The sequence below is a fragment of the Diabrotica virgifera genome, chromosome 8, assembly GCF_917563875.1.
Source record: "Diabrotica virgifera virgifera chromosome 8, PGI_DIABVI_V3a".
In the NCBI taxonomy this organism is placed as follows: Eukaryota; Metazoa; Arthropoda; class Insecta; order Coleoptera; family Chrysomelidae; genus Diabrotica; species Diabrotica virgifera.
Genome location: NC_065450.1, coordinates 13,621,605 through 13,639,384, shown reverse-complemented (window position 1 = coordinate 13,639,384; position 17,780 = coordinate 13,621,605). Strand labels below are relative to the sequence as shown.

The window sequence follows — 17,780 nt, the reverse complement described above, 5'->3', positions numbered from 1 at the left end:
GTACTTCTGATTTAAATATTAATTTAATAAACAATATTTGTGTAATAGTGGAGTCACTGAAGGTTTTCACCTCCGATTTCGTTGAACCTTCATCGATTTTCATGAAAATTGGTAAGTAGTTAGAAGATACTTCAAGGAACAAAGGTGACATGATGTTAACTTGCGCTTTTACCCTGGGGGTGGTTGCCACCAATGCCACCCCTTCTCGGGGTGAAATTTTTTTATTAAAAATAATACCAGCAATCGATAGAGGGGCAACTTCTAAGCAAGATTTTTTATATAAAGTTATTAACATAAATCAATACTTTTTGAGTTATCAAATATCAAAGATTTTATTATTTTTTTAAAATGCTTGTTTTAAAGCTGTTTTTCACGTATTACTCAAAAACTATAAGCTTTTGTAAAAAAGCTATTATTACCAAAATTAAAGATAATAAAAAATTTAATACACTCCCTACTTAAAGAACTAAACTAATGTTATTTTAAAGTGAGTTATGGGTAATTGAATGTATATTTTTTTCGACGAGTACTCAAATCTAAGTATTCAAGCTTAGATAACAGGAAAACGATGCATTTTATAGAATATACTTGTTAAGCACTTGTCAAAGTACTTCAGAATACCTATCAAATGAGCTTCAGTAGAAGTTAATAGCATCAAAATTAAGCAAGTTATGATGAAAATAAGAGAACCCTTTCGATTTTTTTAGGAAAAAGTTAAAAACTAAACATACGCCATTTCCGCAAAAATTAAAATTTGTAGTAATCCTCACAAGAATTTCTTAATGTTATCATAGTTAATTATTTCAACAAATTTGACCGGTTTAGAATGCATATTTTTGAAAAAAAGGTATAATTTAAAAAAGTCAGAATTTTTAGAATTATCGTATATTTCATTTTCTTTTGATAATAACTCCAAACATACTCAATATACGTAAAAAATAATAAATAACTAAATTTTATCTTTTTCTGTAACAAATACTTTACCTATTTTACTATTTTCCTAGAGTAAAAAATAACCGAGATAGAAACGTTTAAAATTTTAATTTTGCTGCGAGAACCATGTAACCGGGGCCATTTAACCTTTTATTATAGGTGTGTGTGGTTCGATTAAGTAAAAGTCATTATAAAGTGTTCCGTCTTTAAAACCACTTTTATGCAAGAAATAGTGAAACAAATTGGGAGGTGAGTTTCACAACTATCAATGTATTTACCATTCATCACCTGGGATTACTAAGTTTTCTGTTTTAAAGACGTAGAAAATAATTGCATACAAATAAACAAGACAAAACTAACCTAAAACCATAAATTTTAAAAAGATATCGCTCTGGTTTTTTGTGCGTTATTGACAAAAATTAAGTATAGTATAAAGCGTTCCATACACGTAAAATTAATAAAATACAATAAAAATATGCCTGATAGTCAAGATCGTGAATTTACGAAATTAAAAGAGTTTATTAAGGAAGAGAACAAGAGATTATCTGAATATTTCATATCTAGTCTTAAGGAGGAAGTAGCCTTCTTAAAAAAAGACATTGATGAACTGAAAGTTGAGAAAGAAAAACAAACTATTAGAGTTAAAAGACTGGAAACTGAAAATGTAGAACTAAAAAATCAAATTGAACGAATTGAAAATAAACTAAGAAAAAATAATATTGTTATTTTCGGCTTAAATGTACAAAAGTCAACACTTCTTGAGGATATCATCCAAGAGTTGAATCAGAGACTGGATATAAGTTTAGTAAATTCAGATATCAGTGGTTTCAATGTCTTTGGTAAAAATCCAACAAATAAATCAGTACTGGTAGAATTCGCAACATATTCAGCAAAAATTAGTGTTCTAAAAAAGTGCAAGCTTCTAAAAGGTACAACGGTGTTCATCGCCGAAGATCTATCCCCATCTCAACAAGCAGTAAGAAAGGAATTATTAAAATACCAATCTGAACTCAGGTCGTCAGGTAAAACGGTGAAGTTGAGAGGAAATAGGCTTATAGTTGATGGTCAATCTTTAACACTGGAAAAACTGTCTATTACTACTACTAACAAGACTGCTGAAGTAACCGACACATTATTGGATGAAACCAGAAAAACAAATCGTTACCCCACTAGAGCAGCATCTTCAAAAAATTAACTTTTTTTTACTGTATATTGTACTTATAGTTTTTTTTTCATCTTTTTTTGTTTTCTAGAATATTTTTAATTTAATAATCATTAATACTGGTACGCTATATTAATTATTGTAACATGAATTCGTTTCTGGAATACATTAATTACACTCCTATTGATACAAAAGTAGTTGACTCCATAAACGAATATAATTTGTGTTCCAATAAGAACTACTCTTTTCGTATTTTGCACCAAAATATTAGGTCCATTATTAAAAATTTTGATGAGTTTAATATTTACACACAACAAATAGAAAATGATATTGATTGTTTTGTATTAACTGAGACCAGACAAGTGGCATGTATAGATATTTTTAAATTGGATGGATATAATATCCATTATAACGAGGGTAATTTCAATCAAAATGACGGTGTGATAATATTCATAAAAAATAACCTTGACTACGAGGTGGAAATAGTAGAGGTTAACATTTTTAAATTCTTAAAATTAAAAATTAAACTCAATAACATAATGATACTTATTACAGCAATATACCGTTCGCCTGCAACCTCAGAAAGTGCGTTTATTGTAGCCTTAGAAAGTTATTTAAATATAATAAAAGCAGAACCAATCACATATAACATTATTGTTGGCGATATTAATATTGACATACTTGCAGACGATGAAATCGCTAATACTTATTTAAATTTACTGTCCGAATATAATTTTCATTCATTAATAAACAAAATAACGAGACCAAATAAATCGGGAGGTAGCTGTATAGATCATATGTTTGTTAAATCCACTAAAGAGTCTATTGAAGATATTTGCTCTCCTTTCATTATTACATCTTTAACTACCGATCACTTCTGTACAATAGGAGAACTAAACATTAACATGAACATTATTTGTAAAAAAAATATTAATAAATTTAAAAATAGTTACATTAATTATAACACATTAAGAGAAATACTAAGAAAGTATGATTGGAGCGAAATTTTCCTTTTACGTGACGTACAAGATATTGCAACTAAAATTGTAACAACTCTTCAAAAGAAAATAAAAGAATCTACTTATGAAAAAAAAATAAAACGGAACGAAGTTAAACGGAAAAAATGGATAACGTCTGGCATAATAAAATCAATAGACACAAAAAATAAATTATATAAAAAAATGATCCAAAATCCACATAATGAAATTCTTAAACAAGAATACAAAAATTACAAAAATTTTTTGACAAATTTAATAAAAAATACTAAGGCAGAATATTTCAAAAACGTAATTACTAACAAACCCGATAGTAGAAATACGTGGAAGGTTATTCGTGAACTGACCCAAACTGAGGTAAATTCTGTAGGCGTTAAACAGTTAGTAGAGGGTGACCGGATTATGAACTCTGATTTGGATATCGCTAATACCTTCAATAATTATTTTTCAGCTATTGGTGAAAAACTGGCTAACAATATAAAAAAACCGCCATCCAATAGTCCGAATAGAATCTCAGTCGCTCAAAGTGCTTTTTTTGATCCAATAGCTGAAAGTGAAGTTATAGCGATTATTCAATCCCTTAAGTTGAATAAAGCTCCCGGACCTGATTTATTAAAGGCAGAAATATTAAAAGAAGTTTCAGGAGAAATTGTATCCCCTTTAACATATTTATTAAATAAAATTATAGAAAATGGAAAATGTCCAACAGAATTTAAAGACGCAATTATCAAACCTGTATATAAATCAGGAAATAAGGATTTAAGCCAAAATTACCGCCCAATTTCACTAATCTCAAGCCTTGCAAAAATTATGGAAAAAGCGATTAAAACTCGGATGCTAAAATTTTTAGACCTACATAAAATCATATCTAATAATCAATTTGGCTTTGTTGAAGGCAGAGGTACAGATGATGCAATTGCTTCACTAATGGGTTGCATTTATGATTCAGTTGATAGAGGTAAGCCCACATTATGTGTATTTTTAGACTTGGCTAAAGCTTTCGACACAGTAAGCCATAAGCAACTCTTGGAAACTTTGGCTGATGTAGGTTTCAGAGGCAACGTATTAAGATTTTTTGAAAGTTATCTAGATAATAGGGTACAAAGGGTAAAAATAAATGAAAGTATGAGTGAGAGAAATGTGGTGAAGTACGGTGTTCCGCAAGGAACGATTCTTGGTCCATTGTTGTTTATAATTTATGTTAATAATTTATTGTCAATGAAATTAAAAGGTAAAATTATTAGTTATGCAGATGACACAGCTGTACTGTATACTGCAGATAATTGGGAGAATCTAAAATTATTGGCTGAAGAAGATTTAAAAAATTGTTTTGATTGGTTTGCACACAAACAACTAACTGTTAACTTCACAAAAACTTTCTTTTTGCCTTTTGGATCTTACAAAACAAGTCTGCCTAACTACGAAACACTAATAATATCCAATGAAGGATATAAGGATCAACATATTCTGTCTGCTCATTCTGTAAAGTATTTGGGAATTACAATTGATAGTCATTTAAAATGGAACCTACATATTGCGAATGTGACTAAAAACCTTCGAAGTTTACTCTATAAATTTAAATACTTAAGCAATATTTTAGAACAGCGCCTTTTAAAAACTATGTACTTTGCCTTAGTAGAATCTAGATTATGCTATGGGATTCTTGGGTGGGGCGGGGCGTATGGCAATCATTTGGAACAACTAAATGTCGTCCAAAGAAAAATTTTAAAATCAATTTATCGCAAGCCCAAGCTTTACTCCACTGAATTATTATACAAGGAAACTAATATTTTTGATATTAGGCAGCTTTATTTTAAAGCGGTTACTGTATATCAATATAAAAATAAACAAACACTACAGTTTCCCTTGCATGAATACTCCACCAGAAACAGGAATAAAGCGATACCCCCTAAAAGTGAAAAAACAATTGGACAGCGTTGTTTCACTTACCTAGGACCTAGGTCCTTTAACGTTTTACCCATAAATGTTCAGAATGTCAAGAACATAAAACAATTTAAAAATAAATTAAAGAAATATATTATAGATACGCCTCTTTCAGTAATACATGAATTAATTGAAGTTAGAAAATAAAACAAGTGTTTGAATATTGGACTCATAGTTGTTGTACTTAATTGTGTTTTTTTTTTCTCATTTGTTGCTGTTATTTTTTGATAAATACATCGTAGGGATGCTGTATTTTTAAATTTTTTCCAGATTTTGAAATATAATTATTTTCTTTAATTATTTAAGTATTCAAAAAACAATGTTTTTTGAATATTTTTTTTTTGCTTTTTCTTTGTTCTCTTATTATTAAGTAATAGATATTATATTATTGTATTGCCTGTGAAAAGATAGTGTGTACCTACTCAGGATATTTTTGTTACATAATGAACCAAATTGACCACTGCACAAGCATTCTGCTTCAAGTGGTATTTTTGTGTTTATTTATAGGGAATTATAATGATTTTAATGTATTACCATTGTATGTATTGTATCTTTTCTCTGAATAAACATTATTTATTATATTATTTTATTTATATTTTTAAAAAAGTAAGAGGTATAAATGACTATTTCGACGTTTCTTAATAGCTCTTGGAATAGAATTTTAACCAGTTATTAGATAAACTTGCTACTTTAAAATTTAACGGAGTTATTTACAAAAAAACAATAACATTTTTTAGAAAATTTTTTAAAAGATACATTTTGAAACATTTTGGTGCATAAACTTTAATGCTATCAACTTGTTCGAGCACTTATTTGATAGATATTTCAATGAGCTTTGACAAATGTTTAATAAGTTTATGTTATAAAATGCATCATTTTCCCGGTATTTAAGCTTGAATACTTAATTTGGGTACTCGAAGAAAGAAATATACATTCAATTACCTATAACTCACTTTCAGTTAACATTGAAAGGTTTTTCTAGTAAGAAATTTATTGTATTTTTTATTAGCCTCAATTTTGACAATAATAACTTTTTTGTAAAAACTTATAGTTTTTGAGTTATTTATGAAAAATCGGTTAAAAACATGCATTTTTCTCACGAAAAATTAAAATTTTTGATCTTTAATAACTCAAAAAGTTTTGATTTATTTTAATAACTTTATATAACACATTTTGCTTATAATTTGTCGCTCTATCGAACTGTGGGTTATTTTTTATAAAATAATTTTTACCCCCGAGGAGGGGTGGCATCCACCCCCAGGGTAAAAGCGCAAGTTGGCACCATGTCACCTTTGTTCCTTGAGATATCCTCTAACCACTCAACAATTTTCGTGCAAATCGATGGAGGTTCAACGAAATCGGAGGTAATAGCTCATATTCACCTTCAGTGACCGCACTATAATATGATTATGATTACATGTATTTTATTTACTTTTCAAAAATGTTTACTACTACTACTACTACTACTACTACTAGGTATTACTACTACTACTACTACTACTACTACTACTACTACTACTACTACTACTACTACTACTACTACTACTACTACTACTACTACTACTACTACTACTACTACTACTACTACTACTACTACTACTACTACTACTACTACTACTACTACTACTACTACTACTACTACTACTACTACTACTACTACTACTACTACTACTACTACTACTACTACTACTACTACTACTACTACTACTACTACTACTTCCCCGTGTGGGTGCGGGCTACCACTGAAGAATACACCCTCGGTCTCTCCGGCCTGTCGTAAAAGGCGACTAAAGGAGAGCAAGAAATGCGCATCCTTATCCCAGTCATTTAAGGGGGATGTCATTTCTTGCGCGCAGATCGAGATGTCTGGAAGCGGTAACCGGAAATAAGAGCGTTGCCGACTAAAGGTTCATCCGATCGCAAACACACACGGCACAGGGGAGACGGCTGTGTCGTGACACCAGCCGCCCTCCTTTATATGACCTCAGGGTTATATCGAGGAGGGTGGTTACCGTGTCCCCTAATCTCAAGGAGGCGTCGCGCCGAGGAGATGCATGGCCCTGGGGTGACAAAGAAGCGGTCGACAGCGATAACCTCCGTACCGGGCGACCCGGAGGAATGATAGCCCTACCAGCGCAAGCGGGGCTCTGCGCTGGCGGACCGAAAATTTCCCTAGCTACTCGTGGGAACGTACATGGAAAAACCAGAAAAAAATGGGGACGACGGGGGGATCAAGCATGAGGAACACAGGAACAAAGACGCTGCCCAAAACTTAAACAGCGGAAACGAAGTAGTCAAGGACCAACTGTTCACAAGCAGTGCTGGGGAGAACACTCCGGTAAAGGATGCTTTTACGAGAAGCTCAAAGATAGCGCACTCCCCTCAAAGAATGAGGTGTAACTCGCTCCCAGACTACATAGACCTAGGTACTGAGCACGGAAACGAAGGCGAGCGCAGTAAAACTGAAGAGCAAACCAGCAAAAGGAAAAGAATGGATACGCCAGTCAATAGCCGAGAATATCGTTCACAAACAATACAAAAAGCCGAAAGAGAGTATCAAATGCTAAAAGATATCCTCAATAAAATTCAGGAGGAGGCGAGTGTGTTAAAAACACTAATCGTAGAGACCCCTAACACAAAAAAAGGTATCAAGAATGCAATAATCAAAATTGATAGCTATACAAAAAGAATACCCAAAGACATGGGATTCATTGACGAACTTCTAAACGAGTTTAAATCAGAAACCATCAATAAAAAAGACGTAGTTGAAACCACCGCCTCTACGGATTCCACCGGAAAGCAAATGGTGCAAACTAGGGATGGGAAAAACCTACCGGTTTAAACCTAAAACCGGTTTTTTACTTAGAAATAAACGGTTTTACCGGTTGTTTTTTTGTCCCGGTTATAACCGGTTTTTTCTTTTAAAACTAAAAACCGGTTATTAGGTTTTTACGGTGATTAGGATTAGGTTAGGTATTATTTTGAATCCCAATCATAATTATTATTCTCAAGTAATTATTCCAAACAAAAGCATAATTCAAGTTTTATTTTATTTTATAAAATACAGAAGCAAACTGAAAGTGCAATCTCACATCAGCCAGAAACAATTATTAAGTTTTATTATAATATTTCCTTGAAAAGGTATTTGTAATCATAATATTTACGTAAGAAGTGATCTGGTTGAATTAGACGCAAACATCATCTATTTTTCACACTTAACTCTTGACATTGAAAGTGGGTGAATGACTTTTTCTGATTACCAAAAATAATGCTCTGACTATGAATATCGAATTACTGATTACGAATACGAATCTCCAACAATTTCGCTACGTTTTCAAAACGATACACTCATACAGGAAGTATTAAATGAGTTAAAATGTACCTATTCTACAAATATACAAACGTGTTAAAAGTAATGCATGTTCTTTCGATAGTATGTACTAATTTTGATCATATTGATATCGAGTCGAATGGAGTATCGCAAACTAAAGTGTTGTAAGTGTAACTTTATAACCTACTGCATTAAAAAAACCAAAAACCGGTTTTTCCAAAAACCGGTTTTTTTTGGCCGGTTATAACTGCTAGGTTAAACCGTAAGCAAAAAAAACCGGTATAACCGAAAACCGGTGTTTTGTCAAAAACCGCCATCCCTAGTGCAAACTTCAACTCAAACTGTGGAAGGAAAAATCAAGAAGAAGACCGTGGCAGATGCTGGTACGCAGACCGAGAGTCTACAGCAGGTGCAAATGTTAAGACTTACCTCCGAGATCGAGAGGTCCCTGGAGCTAAACTTGGATGATGAGAACTTCCTAAAATTTGCCGATAATGCATGGCCAGAACAGGTGTACGTTAAGTCCAAGCGTCTTAGAGGTAATCTGACGGGCGATGAAGAAAATCTAGTCATCGTTATCAAAGAGGACGGCTTAAAAAATGGAGCAGTCATAAACAAATTAAGAGAGAGAAATCCGCAAATAATGACGTATGTAAAAGAAGAGATACTTAAACCTGGTGAGATGGTTGGAGGCTTCACGCTAAACGGCATAATTGAAGAAGAACAGAGTAGTGGCCAAAATACAGAGAGGTATACTTATGCCACTAGAATAGGAAATTTCTCGACAATGGAGGGCAAAAATAGCCTTAGAAAGAACCTTGCTAAAATAGGTAAGGCCATCAAAGAACGTAACGGGAGAGAGGCCGTCTGCATCATAGAGGAAGGTGTATGTACGAGAAATATCATGGAGCACATTGGCAGAACGGAAGGAATTACCTTTAATATTCTGATGGATAGGAACAGGGCCACTACGATAATTCAAGATGATCCAAAATGGGAAGCTGCTAAGCGAAAAAGAAACCTTGAGGAAACAATAATTGTTAAACCAAAGGGAGATAGTACATACTCAGACATCGTTAGGAGTATGAAAAAGGAGATAGGTACGGAAGGGGTCTCGATCGAGAAGGTAAATAGGACAAACAGCAGAAACATAGTCCTAAAAATCAAAGGTAAAGAAGACAAAGATAGGGAGGCTTTTACAACCGCCTTGAACTCCAAACTCACCAACCTAGCCCAGGTCGATGTTAAAAAGAAGGGGAAAACCTTTATGCTAATCGACATAGACGAAACGGTAAGTGAAGATGAGGTGAGAGAGGCTATCACAAAGGAGTTAAATATAGAAGGAACCTCTAGAATAGACATGACGATTAAGTTAGCACAAAAGACCAACCAAAGAGGGTATAAATTCGCCTTTGTCACCATGAAACATGATGCAGTGGATCTTATCACTAAGAAAAAAGAATAGGCGAAGGCTGGAATCGATGCAGAATCAGAGAGCTCGACCTCTTAGATAGATGTAGGAAATGTTTTCAGATAGGACATATAGCAAAAGAGTGCCAGAGAAAAGGGAGTCAGGATAGATGCCATAGATGTGGGGAAGAGGGTCATAAGAGAGGACAGTGCAGTGGAGAAGAGAACTGCTACCTCTGCAATGAAAAAGGGCATGGAGCGGAAACCATGAGGTGCCCGAAATACAGAGAACTATTAAAGAGAAAAAATGAGGAGAAGAGGGACCGACTAGACAGTGTCTTTTCGTAAGCTTGACAAAAATGTATACAAAACTGCTACAAGTAAACATCGATAGGAGTCCTGCGGGAACTGACCTACTATTCAAAAAGTGCGAAGAAGAAAACGTAGATATAATCCTGATCTCTGAACCGAACAGAAAAAAACTTATAACAGGCCATTGGTTTGTAGAACAAAATCTGGATGCGGCCATCAAAGTAATCAACAACCAAACTAAAGTTCTTAAGCATGGTGGAGACAAAGGTTTCACATGGATTGAAATAGGCACCATGGTGATATACAGCTGTTATATCTCGCCTAATGTGGATATACAAACCTATACACAGTTTCTTGACAGACTTAGGACAAGTATGAAAAAACATAAAAAAGAAATACTCGTAGGAGGGGACTTTAATGCCAAATCAGTTGAATGGGGCTCGAATAGAGACGACAGGAGAGGTGAAATAATGGCATAATGGCTAGCTGAAGAGAACCTTATAGTTCATAACAAAGGAAATACCCCTACATTCGTTTGTGGAGACTACGGATCAATCATTGATGTTACCTTTTCGACAAGGAAACTAGCTAAATGTATACACAACTGGAAGGTGCTGGAGGAAGAAAACCTAAGCCCACATCAGAGCATCATCTACGAAATAAAACAGCATAATAAACATCAAGACCCCACACCGGTAAGCAAAGGATGGCGAGTTGTAGAGCATAAAATCCAAGCACTCACGTATAGAATCGGCGTAAAGCTCGAGAACAGAAGTGATAATATGACAGCCGAACAGCTCATGGCAGACATTACCAGCGCGTGTGATGAGGTACTTCCCAAAAAACATTGTAGAGGAAAGAAGAAACCAGTCTACTGGTGGTCAGAAAAGGTGGCAGAGATGAGGACTGCCTGCAACCAAAGCAGAAGAGCCAAGACCAGGGCAAATAGAACAAACAACGCACAACAAAAACTGTTGTTGAACGAACGCTATCAGGAAAGTCGACGAGCCCTAAAGAAGGCTATTCTGGAAGCCAAGAGCGATACCTGGAAAAAAGTTATAGAGGAGGTCGATAACGATGTATGGGGCAAGGAATATCGCATAGTTACTGACAAGTGGATACATAGATTACCGACATGTTTGTCCGACGAGGAACAATACCAAATCGCAGAACGACTTTTTCCCTCGGATCCAGAAGTAAGGTGGAATAAACTGCCAGTACTAAAGGAGAAAATCCCACCTTTTACACTAGAAGAGTTACAAACGGCGACCGACCGTATTAAACCAAAGAAGGCACAAGGTCCGGATGGCGTACCGCCCGAAGTTATCAAAGCCGTGGCAAATGAACATCCGCTTAAACTGCTGCGATTATTAAACAGGCTCCTCTCGACTGGAGTTTTTCCCGACACGTGGAAGCAGGCAAGGCACGTACTCATCGAGAAGAATAAACCAGGGCAAAACGATAAAGCATACAGACCAATATGTGTACTGAATGTCATAGGAAAACTCTTCGAGCAACTTATATTAGGTAGGCTAAAGGAACAGATCGTTCAAACTGGTGACCTAGCATCGGAACAATACGGATTCCGGAATCAAAAGTCAACCGTACGAGTACTAAAGAGAGTACAGGAGATAGCGGACGAGGCAAACGAAAGAGTAGGAAGAAGACGATGTGCATTGATAACACTAGACGTCCAGAATGCCTTTAATACAGCCCCGTGGGAGGGTATAATTGAGGAACTTCGCCGTAGAAATATAGCCCCATACGTTTTTAATACTCTTGCGAGCTATTTAGAAAATTGTATCCTATATATAGGAAACAATAAGGAAATGAAAGTAACGTGTGGAGTCCCCCAAGGATCCGTCCTAAGGCCCACCCTCTGGAACATCTACTACGATGGAGTGCTTAGGATACCAGTTCCTAGAGGTGTCAAATTGATTGGGTATGCCGACGATCTCGCAGTAGTTGTGGTAGCCCAAGATGCCGCTAGCTTAGAAGATACATCACGTGAAGTGATAGAAGACGTGACGGAATGGATGCAAAGAAAGAAGCTAACACTAGCATCGAAAAAAACTGAAATAGTCCTCCTAGCCGCGGGAAGAAAAATTAAAGACATTTCTATACAACTGGAGAATACGACTGTCGCGAGTAGGGATAGCATCAAATATCTAGTCATAAATATGGACAAAAACATGAGGATGGGAATACATATTCGCAAAATAGCAGAGAAAGCAAACAAGGCAATCGGAAACCTCAGCCGAATTATGCCTAACGTAGGAGGTCCCAAGGAATCCACAAGAAGACTACTGTGCTCCGTGGCAAATTCCATAATACTCTACGGAGCAGAGATATGGCAAAGGGCTCTAAGAAAACAAGTACATAGAAACGTCCTTCTCTCTGTCCAAAGGAAGATAGCCATACGCATAGCCAGTGCATATAGAACTACCTCCACTATGGCCCTTCTAGTAGTAGCGAGGGTACCTCCCATAGAACTGCTTGTCGAAGAACGAATAAGAGTAGGAGAAGGCGAGAACAGAGCCGAAGTTTGGAGATCAATAATCGACCAATGGCAAAATAAATGGACACTGAATGAGGATAAGGGGCAATGGACCAAACGCTTGATACCGGACATAAGGACCTGGATAAATAGAAAGCACGGCCAAGTCAACTATTTTATAACACAAATGCTAAAAGGACATGGAGGTTTCAGAGAATATCTACATCGATTTAAGATAAGCCAGACAGACGAATGCTTCTACTGCTGTTTAAGGGATACCGCAGAACACACATTCTTCGAATGTCAGAGGTGGAGCCTGGAAAGAAATAGGGCAGAAAATGTTCTTGGAATACTCACCCCAGAAAACATAGTTCAGAAGATGTTGGAGAGCAAAGAAAATTGGGAGATCATAAACCAGATGGCTACGACAATAATGTCCAATAAAAGAAGGGAAATTGACAAATAGGAGTGCTAAATAACAGGCGCGGAGCGTACTTGGGATTAGGCAAAACAGGAAGAGAGAAAACACAGGAGAAGACAGGGACAAAAAATGGAGAGGGAACCACCTAAACCCTTCCCGAAGGGAACGGGTGGACGTACCTCACGACTCATTCCACCAAATACAACTTCACCTCTTGAGGTAATGCAGGAAGCAATTCCGAGAGGTCTACTACAAGTTCATAAGGGCCACTAGTTGGTTAGCTTCGGCGCCTTACTACGTCCTTAAAAAAAAACTACTACTACTATGTTTAAAAGGTGCCGCCGCAGTCTAAAGAGGCCGGTGAGCATACTGACCACCAGGGAACATCTTGTACGGTCTAGAAGAAGAAGTTGAGTTGTGAGAAACTAGCCCAGGAGTCCCAGAATCTCCGCAGAAGAAGCTCGTTGAGTTACCCCGACCAGTACTAAAGGGCACCCCAATCACAGGTTCGGGTCCCACAGGCAGAGTGGATGAGCTTCGTCTTGCCAGGGCGTCATCCCGTTGGTTTTCTTCCATACCTGTGTATCCCAGTACCCATACTAAGCTAACCTTGTTGGTCAGAGCAACATCATCCAGTAATCTCTTGCACTCAAGAACTAAATTAGAACTGAACTTGGGCGCTTCCAAAGCCCAGAGCGCTGTCTGGCTGACAGAGCAGATAGAGATGGTTTTGTCTGAGCAAGCACATACAGTGAAACCTCGATACAACGGACTAATTGGGGGGACGAAATGTCCGTTAAAGCCTAAAGTCCGTTATATAAAAATGTTTAAAATCAATCAAATTTTTTTTGAAAATATCGTCTTCTGTATTTATATACAGTGTACAAATCTGTAATTAAACAAGGAATCAAATTTTGTTTGCTACTTTTTTACTTTTCTACTTCATCTATAAACTTTCTGCAATATACTGGTTTGGTTGCCAAAATTATTCACTGATCCCTGGGTTGAATAAACGATGTATTTTTTTGGCAAAAACATAGAAGTTGCCATCTTCTAAATGTCGAATATTTTCAATGGGGTAAGCAGGAGCGCTGTCTAAAATCAATAAAAATTTCACCTCTTTCGGCGATACAATTTCCCGTTTCTTCTCTTGAAATTTTCTCACTGCACATGCAGGTACAAATATATGTGATGAACCATGCCTTATAAGAGCTATAATATGAAACGGGCAGATAATGCATTATATCTTTGACAGCTCTAGGTTTACGAGATTTGCCAACCATTATAGCAGTCAATCCAAGCGATCCATCGGCGTTAGCACAAAGCAGTGCCGAGAACCTGTCCTTGCTGATTTTTCTTCCAGAATTCGATTTTCAATTTTTTTTTACATTTGATCGGATTTTTCGCCCGTTATATCTGATGTCCGTTAAATAGAGGTCCGTTCTATCGAGGTATTACTGTACTAGGATTGCAAAGATCTTGGCCTGAAAGACTTATGCATGGGATAATATGTCGCGTACATAGTCTACAGGGCTTGGATCCGAATTAGTAGAAGTCGGATCATCCCCATCTTCTTCATATCCATCTTCTAACCATTAAAATTTTAGGTCAGCTGTACATGGACCGATTGAAGCAGTTTAGGTCAACTGCTTGAAACAGCGACCGTGCGGTGAACTATAATCTTATATTCGTGCCATGCACATGACAGCTCCAGCAGTCACGACCAATTCGAGCTGTCAAAAGCATAATGAAATTGCATTGTGCTATCTACAGCTCAAGAGAGGTTACATGGCGACAAGGGACAACTCAGGTAGTCAACAATCGACCGCTCCAAATGTCGACGACGACCGTGTATGTCGCTCAGTAGTAAACTGCCCCAGCAGTTCATGTAGGCTGCCCTTAAGGTCTTCTTACACATCATCAATCCATCTTCTACGTGGTTGTCCTTTATTTCATCTACCCTCTGGGTTTGAGAATGTCAGTCTCTTCGTGTAGTCATTATCTGACATCCTAGCAATGTCCACCCTATCTTAGTCTCTACACCTTAATACATTTAATATCTGGATCTGTGTATAGTTGGTATAATTCAAAGTTAACCTTCGACGCCATAGAGGGTTTTCATTTACGGTATTAAGTATTTTATTCTCAAAGAAACAAGGTAGTTTCTCATCTGTTTAGGATAAAGCCCAGTTTTCAGCCCCATATATCAAAACCGGTCTTATTAAGGTTTTGTAATTGTTAAGCTTTACAGCACGTTTTAGGTTTTTATTTCTCAGGTATCCTTGAAGCCCATTGAGAGCTCTGTTTTCTATTGCTACGCATCTTTTACTTCGTCGCTTGTCGTGTTTGTTGTATTTATTAGTAATCCAATATACATGAATTATTTGACTTGTTTAAAGTTAAAGTTGGTAATTTAGATTCTTCCTCCAATACCCACAACCATAATATTTAACTTTATAGAACACTGCACTACGCCTATCATAATTCTGCCGACTATAACGATATCATCAGAGAACGCAAGAATGTGTGCCGATCTATTAAAGATGGTTTCGTTCAATTCTATATTTATCTGCCAGCATGCATGTCTCTTCCAAGGAAATATAAAAGAGGCGATATATCAAGGATGTCCTGACGAGTTAGTTTGGAAGTGTGCTATCATATAAGAGTTATTACGAAATTATCTGTATTACTTTATACCTTCCACGTCTATCACCAAACTCTCTTCTACAAGAAATGTTGTTTGAATCTGCAATTCGCACTTTCACAGTCCAATTTGGGTCAAGTGCCCCTTGAGGCGACAGTATCCTGTTAGGAGACCTACGATAATTCACAGATCATTCATATTCACATCGAGTAGATCTTTGGATCTCTTCTTCGAAGGTTCATGTATAAAAGTTTCTTAATGTTCGAGACGCATTTGTTCATACCAGTGGTTACTTCTCATCCGTTCCATCCAGGTCCAGTATTGTTCTGTTGGCTGTGTTTCTTGCTATGCAAACGACAGGTCTTGGGCCTGTGAATATTTGTTTTGATAATAATAATTGCGTATGGCATTTTTGCTGCGTGATCCTTTTGGACAGATTCCGGCGACACTGCATCTTTAACCCAGTTTGAAGTAGCTAGTATCGATGCACACTAGCCCAGGGAGGCCGAGAGGCCATATTTCTTTTGGTACTCCCTGAAAAGCAGGTCCGTTTTTTCGTCATCTTCACTAAAGGTATGTCCAGGCACCCAGAGTAAGCTTACTTTGTTATATTTTCCTAATGTCTCTTGGCTATCTCTCCTGTGGTGTAGAGCCAAAGTCAGGCTCCAGACAGATCCCCCAGCATCTACCTCCAAGTATCTCTGTCCCTTGTTACTCTCCTCCAGTTCTCCTCCCTCAATATGTCTTTGGCCTCCTGTCTATCATATTTAATTTTTATAAATCTGTCCCTGCAGATTCTCTGTATGAGTTTCGTCAGGCACAGTTCCCACACATTTTCCGCTTGGAAGATTGATCTTGAGAAAGCATATAATATGATAGAGTTCCTCGAGAGATTCTGTGGTGGGCACTCAATAAGAAAGGAGTCCCTGGTGAATATGTAAAGATTGTGAGGGATATGTATGAGGGAGTAACGACTAGTGTTAAGACAGGTGTGGGAGAGACTGATAAATTTCATGTGAAAATAAGATTGCACCAAGGCTCAGTGCTTAGTCCGTATTTATTCTCATTAGTTTTGGACCAGATAACAGCGAAACTACAGGGTAACATACCATGGTGCTTAATGTATGCTGATGATGTCGTGTTAGTAGGAAATTTTGAAAGAGACTTAGAACAAAAACTTGAAGAGTAAAGACAAGCCCTGGAGGAACAAGGTTTAAAACTTAGTAGGACAAAGACAGAGTATTTGCAATGTTCATTTAAAGATGGAGTTACTACAAATAAAATGGTATCTTTGGATGGTGAACTGATTGTAAAAAGCAATAGTTTTAAGTACCTGGGATCGGTATTACAGAGTAATGGAGAAATAGATGGAGATGTATGCAGTAGAATTAGGGCTGGATGGATGAAGTGGAAGGAAGCGAGTGGTGTGCTGTGTGACAGAAAAATTCCAATGAAGTTGAAGGGAAAATTCTATAAAACAGCCATAGCACCGGCTATGATGTACGGAACTGAATGTTGGGCAGTGAAAAAGAAAGAGGAACAACGAATGCATGTGGCGAAAATGAGAATGCTTAGATGGATGAGTGGAGTGACAAAAAAGGATAAAATTAAAAATGAGTATATTAGGGGAAGTCTAGGTGTGGCAAAATGAGAGAGCGTAGGTTGAGATGGTTTGGTCATGTTCAACGTCGAGACGCTAATCACCCAATAGAAAGAATTGCTGAAGTGCAGATTCCTGGAAGGAGTAGGAGAGGAAGACCAAAGAAGACGTGGGGGGAGACGATTAGGCAGGACATGTTGGTAAAGGGGATTAATATTGATATCACCTAAGATAGAATTGTATGAAGAAATACAATTAGGGAAGCCGACCCCGCATAGGGATAAGGCAAAGAGAATGATGATGTCCGCTTGGAAGATAATAGAGTGATGAATAATGTGAGTGAATAACACGTTTTCCCTAAGTTTCTGGTGCAGTATCGGAGGAAAATAATAAAGTAGAAACAGAAAGTATAGAAAGAATATTAAGAAAATTGTTTCGACAAGGAAAAGACAATTAATAATGATTTATCAAAATTTTTGGTATTAAGGGCATCGGTGCAAAATCACCTGTCAAAACTTCCAATGTGTTTTA

The 17,780-nt window shown here is 36.6% G+C and overlaps 1 protein-coding gene across 1 annotated transcript in view; it reads left to right on the top strand.

Moving 5' to 3' along the window:
* The window catches only part of LOC126890086 (atrial natriuretic peptide receptor 1), a 263,191-nt gene that overhangs the window by 47,157 nt on the left and 198,254 nt on the right, over positions 1-17,780 (top strand). The gene's annotated exons all lie outside the window — the stretch shown is intronic.